Source organism: Arvicanthis niloticus, chromosome 23 (assembly GCF_011762505.2).
Source record: "Arvicanthis niloticus isolate mArvNil1 chromosome 23, mArvNil1.pat.X, whole genome shotgun sequence".
Classification (NCBI taxonomy): Eukaryota; Metazoa; Chordata; class Mammalia; order Rodentia; family Muridae; genus Arvicanthis; species Arvicanthis niloticus.
In genome coordinates this window covers 19,146,109-19,156,651 of record NC_133430.1, presented here as the reverse complement: position 1 = coordinate 19,156,651, position 10,543 = coordinate 19,146,109, and the positions used below count along the sequence as shown (strand labels likewise).

Sequence of the window (10,543 nt, the reverse complement as noted above, 5' to 3'; positions counted from 1 at the left end):
TTAAGAGGCAAGCCTCTGGCATGTGTTTGTGGGATTATCTAGATTAGGTTAATTGAGGTGGGAAAACATACTACAAATATGGGTCCTGAAGTAGATAAAAAAGGAGAAAGAGACCGTGTCGTTGTTACTTTTCTCTGCTTCCTGACAGCTGGTGCACCTCAGCTGTATCCCCTGGAAACATAAACCAAGTAAACTTCTGTTCCTGGCCTGGTTAACCAAGACTAAGGATATAATTAAGCTTTATGAAAGCCTACTAGGTTTTTTTTTTTTTTTTAAGCAAATTTAAAATATAATTTAAAAATAAAGAGTAAAAAGGACTTTGAACAGAGGTACCTTTGCTTGGGTAGACGTTGCTGGTCACCGAAAACATGGGTTAATAATGAAAAATCTCAGTGCCAGGAGCAGGTTCCTTCCCTATGAGCTTTGATCTCAGTCTAAGTGTCACAACTCTGAGAAGAAAGATGTCCTGAAGGTCGGGAGCCAGAGAACACCACAAAGTCACACATAGTACACATCAAACTTCACACAAAAGATGTATGGGGAGGGAAAAACTCAGGAGGGCAGGAAGCATCAGGGAGCTGAGCAGAAGAAGGGCTTGGGGGACAAGGGGTAGAGTTTCCCAGGGTGGCATGGGATTAGTGGGATTCTGTGGCCTGATCTTGAAGCTCAGGGATTGATGGTTTTTTTTTCTTGGCCCTGGTGTTGGAGTCAGGTCAGGGTCATGGTTTCTTTCCCTTGCCCCTTTTACCCTAGACCCAGAAGCACCCAAAGTGACAAGCTTCTGCCTTGTTCTTCGTAGCCCTCCATAAGTATATGGAGGACCTAAGTAAGACCCTATTGCTGAAAATACCACAAACTTCAGTTGCAGGACATAGAAAAATGAAATTTAAACTGGCTAGGACGCTCTCTTCCTGTTCACTTGCTTTCATGGTTTGGAAGGTGCTTTATTGGATGTGGTTACCATAAAAAAAAAATCAAGCCAGTTCAATTTCTAGCATGAGTGGGGGAGGGGCTACTGAAACCCCACAGCTGGCAGAGGAATTACAGACAGTTGTGGGCTGCTCTGGGAATGGGAGTCACAGAGTCACTTCTCTTTGTAGGTGTGGACGCTGATGGGTTGTTCAGGTCCCAGTGGGGGACTTCATAGCCATGCACAATATGGACAGCATCAATTAGACTCTTAGTTATTTGTTTTGAGACATGAAGTTGGCGGGAGAGATGTGTTGGGGGTGCAGAGGGAGTTGGAGGAGGAGCGTGGGAATTGGATATGATAAGATACATTGTATACAGGTATGAAAGTCTCAAACAGTAGATGGGGAATACTATAAAAATCTCTGGGACTGAAGAGATGGTTCAGTGGTTAAGAGCACGTGTTGCTCTCACAGAGGAGCCAGGTTCGGTTCCCAGCACCCATGTAGCAGCTCACAACCATCTGTGACACCAGTTCCAGGGGATCTAATGCTGTTTTCTGACTTCTGCCATCACCAGGGATATACATGGCACACAGACATGCATGCATGCAGGCAAAGCACTCAACACATAAATTTTTTTCTTGATTTGTGTGTGTGTGTGTGTGTGAGACAGAGTTTCTCTATATTGACCTGGCTGTCCTCCACTCACTCTATAGACCAAGCTGACCTTGAACTCATAGATCTGCCTGGGTCTGCCTCCCAAGCCCTGGGATTAAAGGCATGTGACACCACTTCCTGGCCATAAAAATAAAATTTAAAAACCAACTACAATATCCCTATCTTGATTTTGTCGAGCATTTTTTGTTGCAGTGAGACAAATAGCTACTACACGTTCCAAATTTTATTATAGTCATTGTTTATTTACTGGCAGGAATCTGTTCTGACAAATGTGCTTCTATCTAAGCCTAGATGGGGCAGTTTCTGGGTGGGGCCTCTTGAGGTAATCAAGAGGTGCAGAAATGGGTAAGACTGTGGAGGATGTAACACAATGGACTTTTATAGGAAAATATTGTTTTGTTTTGTTTTTTTAATAAATAAGTGTGCGTTTTAGGATCCGGGGTGATGGCTGAGGTAAGGCTTACTGTGTAAGCATGGGAACTGGCATTCAGTCCCCACCACACTGATAGATGCAAGCCAGGCATATCAGCCAGCTTGTGATCCCAGCACTTGGGGCTTCCCCGGAGTAAGCTGGTGGACTAGACTAGTTGAATTGCTTCAAAATGGAAGACTGATACCAGATGAGGAAGACACCCAGCATCAACCTCTGACCTCAACATGTATACACCCACACACATGAAAACATGTATACACACACACACACACACATGTGTACCACACATACAACATACACACAAAATTAAATACATTTTAAAATGACAGTTTAAAATATAATATAATGGGCCCGGAGAGATGGCTCAGCCTTAAAATCGCATACTGTTCTAGTGGAGGACTTGCATTTGGCTCTCAACACCCACACAGCATCCATAAGTTCACAACTTATAACTCCAGATCCGAGGAATCCAAAGCTCTGGCCTCTGAAGGCAGTGTGCACATGTGCATGTACCCCATTATAGACATACACAGCTGAAACTAATTTATTTTTTTAAAATAAAAGGATAGTATAGTAAGTATGAAACCAAAAATTGTATCGATGTACTTGGATGCAGCCGGAAGCAGTAACAGGTGGTCTACATCACCAAAAACATGTGAGCAAGGCAGAGGTCTGGTATGATGCCACTCGGTGATAGGAAATGTTCAGCTCCATTCAAGAGTTCCGGGGACCATCATTATTTATACAATCCACCATTGTCAGACACATCCTGAAGTGGTGCATGGATGTGTAACTTGATCTTTGTATTGTCTGTCTCTCTTCCCACTTCTAAGCCCCATGCAGGGGCCACTTACTGTGATTTCTGTTGTATCTCCAGGGCTGGGGCACCGTAGAGTGCAGTGAGAATATTGACTGAAGGAATGAGTAGGTAAATTGATCAGACTTTCTTTTCTTCCTTTCCCACTCCCCACAGTGCTGTTGACCCGGAGGCCTTTAAATATTTGTCAAGTTAACTGAGGGCTAAATTCTCCATACTAAAACTCTGAGATGGAACCTGTAAGCTTGCATTAGCCCCCTGCATAGTGGTTGCTGGTCCTCTTTATTCCCAAATAGCCCCCTTTCTTCTGCACTCTGCATGAAGTCCCTTCAGAATTTGTCACAGAGCCTGGCTAAACAGCCAAACATTTCCTGCGGGTTGCAGCCAGGCCTGGGAGCCCATGTCTGAAGGCTGAGGAGGGGAGGGGTTTTCTTGGGCTCAGCCATGGCACCAGCCTCCAGTTCAGGCCTTGAGCATTCGGACCCTGGGGCTTGTCTTACAATTCACCATATTCTCAGACTCTCATTACCATTTCCATGACCGTTCATGCTTCCCCCAAGCCCTTGACCTTTGCTGGCCTGTCTCGTCTGTAAATCTACCCTGCATATTTTAAATTGGGTTATCACTCCGACTGAGTCTCAGCTGTGTCAGACTGTGTCAGGAACTTGGCAGATCTTCTATGTGTAATTTCTTGATGCAACAGATCATTCGGGACGAAAAACAGGGAGTGATTATATAGCAAATGTTGAAATCAATCAGACCCAAGTGGGAATCTGACTCCAGTACTTTGTATATGTGTGGGGTTTGGCTAAATGAAGTATCCTATCTGTCACCAACTCTTGGCAAGATGTGAATTTAAAAATCATGAATCCTTAATACCATCATTTTAGAGGCAGATGAAAGAGAGTTTCGAGTTTAGGGTTAGCCTGGGCCACATAATGAGACTTTGAGTAAAAAGCAAAACAAGAAATGGGTTCTTGAGCTGGCTCGCTCCTAAGTCAAAACAGCAGACACCTGACAAACTGAGTTCGATCCTCGGAGCCTGTGGTGGAGGGAGAGAATAAGCCTCCTGGAAGTGCTCTCTGACCTCTACAAGTTCACGTGTGTCATGTGTGTGCCTTCACACACACATCACACACAGACATCACCAACACCATCATCATAAGCTTTTGAAAAGGATTCTCACTTAACGATCCGTTGAACAACCAGTCAAGACTTATTTAACTTACTAAGGAAGACATCTACAGGATGAAAGAGTCACATTCAAAAGCACCAAAAAAAAAAAAAAAAAAAAAAAAAAAAAAGGCATGCATCCATAATATAAAGTCATTTAGAAATAAAAGTCCTACTATGTGATAGAAAACAGATGAGTGTCTTATAGGGGAACCAAACCATAATTTCAGCTTCTATCTTTGCCATTTATATCTCCTTTGAACAAAATCCTTGCCAGTTATGACTCTTCCTCAAAGTAAGGTAAAAATTGCTCTACTGGATCCTAATTCATAGGAAAAGGCAAGTGGTTATATAAAACAAAGGTTTTTTTCCCCTAGAATCTTGGGATGCTTCATTTGAGGATGTCTGTTAGACAGTGCTCTGATTTAATATTAAAAGATGCTTAATATTCTTTGCCCTTTCCCTATTCTGAATAATCTCAACTGTTTTCTTGAATGAAGGAGGGATATGGAAAGACACATTGCACGGAATACAAAGGGGAGAATACTGAGTCACGTATGGGGTCCTCCTTCTATGTTGAACTAGACTGATAGTTTACCAAGCTATCTCTACTTACTGATCCGTTCTCGAATCTTAACAGCATCATGAACATGTGGGTGAACCATTTATGTCTTTAGAAACATGGACCTCTTCTCTTTCTGATCCAGCCCTGGGCCAGAGTAGATATTTCTTATCATTGCTGTCTGTCTTAGTTAGGATTACTATTGCTGTGATGAAACATTGTAACAAAGGCAAATTGGGGAGGAAAGGGTTAATATGGCTTATACTTCCATATCACTGTTCACCACGGAAGGAAGTTGAGACAGGAACTCAAACAGGGTAGGACCCTGGAGGCAGGAGCTGATGCAGAGTACATGGAGGGATGCTGCTTCCTGGCTTTCTCTTGTGGCTTGCTCAGCCTACTTTCTTATAGAACCTAGGACCACCAGCCCAGGGATGGCACTACCCACAGTGGACTCCCCCACCAATCACTTCCTGTTTCGTAAACTCATATGTGATATTCTCCACTAAAATACCAGCCATGGTATTTGTTTTCCTGGCTTGACTAACATAATTACAACTAGAAAAGATATATATTTCTTTTATTTATTAAAAATATTATTTATATATAGGCATGTGTGCATATGTGTGTGTATGTGTGTACCCACGTGTGTTTAAGTACCCATGTGGACCAGAAAAGGGCATCAGAGCCCTTGGAGCTGGAGTTTATAGGCAGTTGTGAGCTGCCTAACTGGGTGCTTGAAACCAAATTGCAGTTTGCAGCAAGATCAGCAAGTGCTCTTAACACTGAGCCGTCTCTTCAACCTGTTCCTTGTTTTTCCACTTGTTAGGAAGTTCCCTGTTGAAAACATGGCGTGGTTCCTAACATTATTCTAATTATTATATCCAAACTGCTACCCTTACTACTTCTGGAGTGTGCTGTCAATTTTTTCTCTAGTAACAACACACTCTTTTGACACTTCGCCAAGAGTTTTATCAGTAAACAAATCCTACAAACTCTTTATTGCTCTTTGTTCTCACTTTAAAATGAAGGCAGTAAAGTCAGAAATACTGAATGATCCCTCCCACCCCCAAGATCTTGCTAGCAAACGGTGGGTCTGAGAGTCAAACCTAGGCTGCAGAATTCACTCTCCTTTATGCACTGTGACGCATGAGTCCTGGGACGACCTATTTGTGTTGTGATTGTATTGAAAGTTGGGGAAGCTTCATCCAGATGAAAAGGAAAAACCCTATGAGTAGTTGAGAGCACTGAGAAGAATAATCCAGTAAAAACAAAAAACAAACAAACAAACAAACAAACCCACAGTGTTCCCTCTGTGTAGCCGATTGTTCAGCACCATGGACAAGAACCACCCCCTAAGCCTGCCATGACCTACTGACCTACTCACCTACTCAGACAAGGCAAAGCTCCTTTCCTACCATGAGTCTGCTCAGTACCCCTCTGTAGAATATGACCTATAGAAGCAGGTGTGTGTAGGCTGTGACTGCCAAGCTGAGCAATCGATTGCAGGACAGCGACACTCTGTGTCCTTTAGGGTGTGGTCAAAAGTTCCAAGATGACTCTAGAAGTCTAATAGCTGCAGACCAGACACAACAGGAATCAGACCCATGCTCAGCTAGAATCTGCTTTCCTCACAGAGTTATTGTGTGAGGATTGAGTGATATAATCAAGGGACTCGGCTTTACATGCAAAGTGCTAACTGCCAGCCATCATGACACAAGATGATCCACTCCTGGTTTTAGTTATGAGAGTTGGGCACATGGTAGAATCCGTATGATGAGGTTTTGGGGGGAAAAAAGGAGTAGATTTAAAAGGCTGTCAATAAAGTGCTATGTAATCCTAGAACTCTACCCCACCCCAAAAAAAAATCAGGATTCACGAGTATTTTTTTCTTTAATATTTCTATGAAGTCCTTAAAAACAATCAATGAAGGGTAAACAAATGAATTTTAGAATCACTCTGCTTTACTTAGTGACTGCAACTTGTATGCTTTTAGAGGGAAGGCTTTTTCCTCCTGAGTTAAGTGTACAGTCATGTGTGTGCATCTATGTGTACATGTGGGTGGAAGCCAGAATTCAACCCCAAGTGTGCTGTTCCTCTGGAGCCATTGGCCTTGCATTTTGAAAAAGGATCTGTCACTGGGGACCAGGACCTTGACAATTAGGCTTGACTGGCTGCTCACACAGCTCCAGGAAGCCTGTTTCTATGTCCCCAGAGCTGGGGCTAAAAGCACACATTTCCATGTCCATTTTTTTTTCTACATGGGCTCTGGGGAATCAAACTCAGGTCCTCACGCTTGTGCAACAAACACTTTAACCGATGAGCCCACCTCCCCAGCCCCCGAATTTCCTATTTGTTTGAAAAGTATAGTTATGTAGTGAACACAGCTGAAAGGAGTTGGAGATTTGAAGAACGCTTTGACATCAGACATGGAGATGCAGAGTTTGGAGACTGCCCAGCTGGCTTTTGGTCTTCTTTTGGTCCAATATTTTCTCACAATGACATTTTGGAATATGGTGAAGTATATCTTGTGAATTTGGAGGTATATGATGTGCTATTTGCTTTGAAAGCACAGCAGATTACAGTTACATGATTAGATGAATCTCAGAAGAGACTTTGAACTTTGGACTCTTGCCATTTTTGAGACTGTTACAGACGATGGAGACTTTTGAAGCTGGAGCTCATGTATTTTGCATTATGCTATGTTCACGTGTGGTCCCTGTACACCCATGTGTTTGAACAATCATATGGGGGCCATCGAGTGGAATGTGCTAGTTTAAATATGCTTGGTCCAAGGAGTAAAACTATCAGGAGGCGTCGCCTGGCTGGAGGAAGTGCATCACTGTGTGGGTGAGCTTTGAAATTCCCCCCAGTGCTGAAGAGACCCTCCTATTAGCTCCCTAGAAGACAGTCTCTTCCTGGCTGCCTTTTGATCAAGATGCAGAACTCTCAGCTCCTTCTTCAGCATTGTTTCCCTGCATGCCTACCATGCTTCCTGCTATAACGAAAATGGACTAAACCTCTGAAACTGTAAGCCAATTAAATGTTTGCTTTTATAAGAAAAAAAAAAGGTATAGTTGGGGGGTCCCTGCTCCTCTCTGTTCCAGAGACAGCGCCTCTTTTTCTGCGCAGTGCCATTTTGTCTCATTCCATAGACAAAATGGTGAAGGTTGGTGTGAATGAATTTGGTTATATTGGGCGCCTGGTTACCAGGGCTTCCTTCTGCTATGCACTTGGCAAAGTGGAGATTGTTGCCATTAATGACCTCTTCATTGACCTCAACTACCTGGCCTACATGTTCCAGTATGACCCCATCTGTGGCAAATTCAACGGCATAGTCAAGGCTGAGAATGGAAAGCTTGTCATCAACGGGAAGCCCATCACCATCTTCCAGGAGCGAGATCCTGCTAACATCACATGGGGTGATGCTGGTGCTGAGTATATTGTGGAGTCTACTGGTGTCTTCATCACCATGGAGAAGGCCAGAGCCCACTTGAAGGGTGGGATCAAAAAGGTCATCATCTCCTCCCCTTCTGCTGATGCTCCCATGTTTGTGATGGGTGTGAACCACAAGAAATACAAGTCACTCAAGATTGTCAGCAATGCCTCCTGCACCATCAACTGCTTAGCCCCCCTGGCCAAGGTCACCCATGACAACTTTGGCATCGTGGAAGGGTTCAGGACCACAGTCCATGCCATCACTGCTACTCAGAAGTCTGTGAATAGCCCCTCTGGAAAGCTGTGTTGTGATGGCCATGGGGCTGCCCAGAACATCATCCGTGCATTCACTGGTGCTGCCAAGGCTGTGGGCAAGGTCATCCCAGAGCTGAATGAGAAGCTCACTGGCATGGCCTTCCGTGTTCCTACCCCCAATGTATCTGTTGTGGATCTGACATGCCACCTGGAGAAACCTTCCAAGTATGATGATATCAAGAAGGTGGTGAAGCAAGCATCTGAGGGCTCACTGAAGGGCATCCTGGGCTACACTGAGGATCAAGTTGTCTCCTGTGACTTCAACAGCAACTCTGACTTTTCCACCTTTGATACTGGGGCTGGCATTGCTCTCAATGACAACTTTGTAAAGCTCATTTCCTGGTATGACAATGAATATGGCTACAGCAACAGGGTCACGGACCTCATGGTCTACATGGCCTCCAAGGAGTAAGAAACCCTGGACCACCCACCCCAGCAAGGACACTGAGAGCAAGATCAAGGCCCTCAGTTGCTGAGGAGTCCCTGTCCCCAGCAATGAGCATCTCCCTCACAGTTTCCACCCCAGATCCCATAATAACAGGAGGGGCCTAAGAAACCCTCCCTACTCTCTTAAATACCATCAATAAATGTTCACACGCCCCCCCAAAAAAATATAGCTGGTGCTGCTTTAAAATCAGTCATTTAAACACCTCCCCATCAAACTCCCTTGCTCTCCAACCCCAGGCAAAGAGATCCACGGGGTGCAGAAGCCATCTCAGAGCTGTGTGGCAAACTTGAGGCTCCAATGGCTGATTAGGAACCAGAAGGGAGAAAGACGAAGAAGGAATGGGAGAGAGACACTGGGAAATTTAGAGGCTTTTGATCACTGTGGGACAACTGCTGTTTAAGACTAAAATATCCACGCTGGGGTTTTAAATAGATGAACACAAAGTGATGTGAGCACCCACTGATGTCAGTCTGGAAAACACTGATACTTTAGGGTGACTCTTCATGACGCGATCTCCAAAGATGTAAATGCTACTTGTCTCTAACAAGGGAAGGAGCAGCAGCCATCTGAGTCACATTTCCCGAGCTATTCTTTTTATGGCACAGATTAATGATGTTGCAGTTTGCACAGGCAGATACTCAAAGGTGTTTAATCAGCGGTCTCTCATAAAATAAGGCATCTTTGGGGCTGTCACGTTTACAAATAAAGAAGAAACACAGCCTGCGATTCCTCAGAAAGTGGAGCCACTGTTCAGCTCCGTTTGATGAGATAATGTCCCCAAGTTCTTCCTCATGAATGCATAAACAGGGCACAGCTCGGGAAGTCCAGGCACACGCAGAGCATAAATATTACACGGGATACATTATCTAGACCCTATGAGGAAGGGGATCTCAACCTTCCACTCCAGAGAAAAGGATGAGGAAGGGGCAATGTAGCCAAGGTGAAAGATCACCTGCTGGCTTCTGGTGAGTCTGTACTATGCAGCAAGACAGTATTGAGCACAGCAGTAGAGTCAGGGTGGGGCAGTGGAGGGAATGGGGATAGTGGTTTTCATGTACAGAGGAGGATCCATGCACACAAGACACAGATAACTGTATTCTATCCCAGGTGTTTCTCCTTTGGATGAAGCTGAGTAAAAATGGTAATGTTTATAATGTCCCCAATATTATTGGTAGTCCACGTGTCGATAGAATGTCTATTGAACAGTCTGTTTGCCAGAAGTAGCTCCAGAAACTGAAAAACCAAAAACCATGAAGATATTTCTGCTCCTGAGAAGCTCACGTTCTCAGTGAGGACAAAGGAAGTTTTAATTCTTGCTGTCAACTGGACCCACTTCAGGCTAAGTTCATCCAAAAAAAATTTGGCAGGGATATATGATAAACCCAGATTATGGACTATTATTTAACAATGAAGAGGAGCGGACCTTGATACCTAAAATGACATCCCTGAGCCTAAAAACGTCAGTGAGACATTAGAGGAAACTGCAGACAGACAAGAGCACCTTACACTTGAGGACATTTGGGATAAGGAAACAGACAGTCGTTATTTAAAAGTAGGAATGAAGACCAGTAGCAAGAGTGAATGTCTTCGAGTGGCTGAATGGTGATGACTCCCACCTGCATGAGCTTAGTAGGAGCTATTGAGTGCATATGTTCACGACAGGCAAACTTTATAGTATGCAAATTATATCTGATTACAGACACAGTGGCATAAGATGTGGCAACTTCCCCATAACTGTACATACTTAGTATGTATCGTTTTTGAAGAC

The 10,543-nt window shown here is 44.0% G+C and overlaps 1 pseudogene; it reads left to right on the top strand.

The window, feature by feature from the left end:
- Positions 1-2,033: 2,033 nt before the first annotated feature.
- LOC143436570 (glyceraldehyde-3-phosphate dehydrogenase pseudogene) lies at positions 2,034-8,739 on the top strand (annotated as a pseudogene).
- Positions 8,740-10,543: the final 1,804 nt, after the last annotated feature.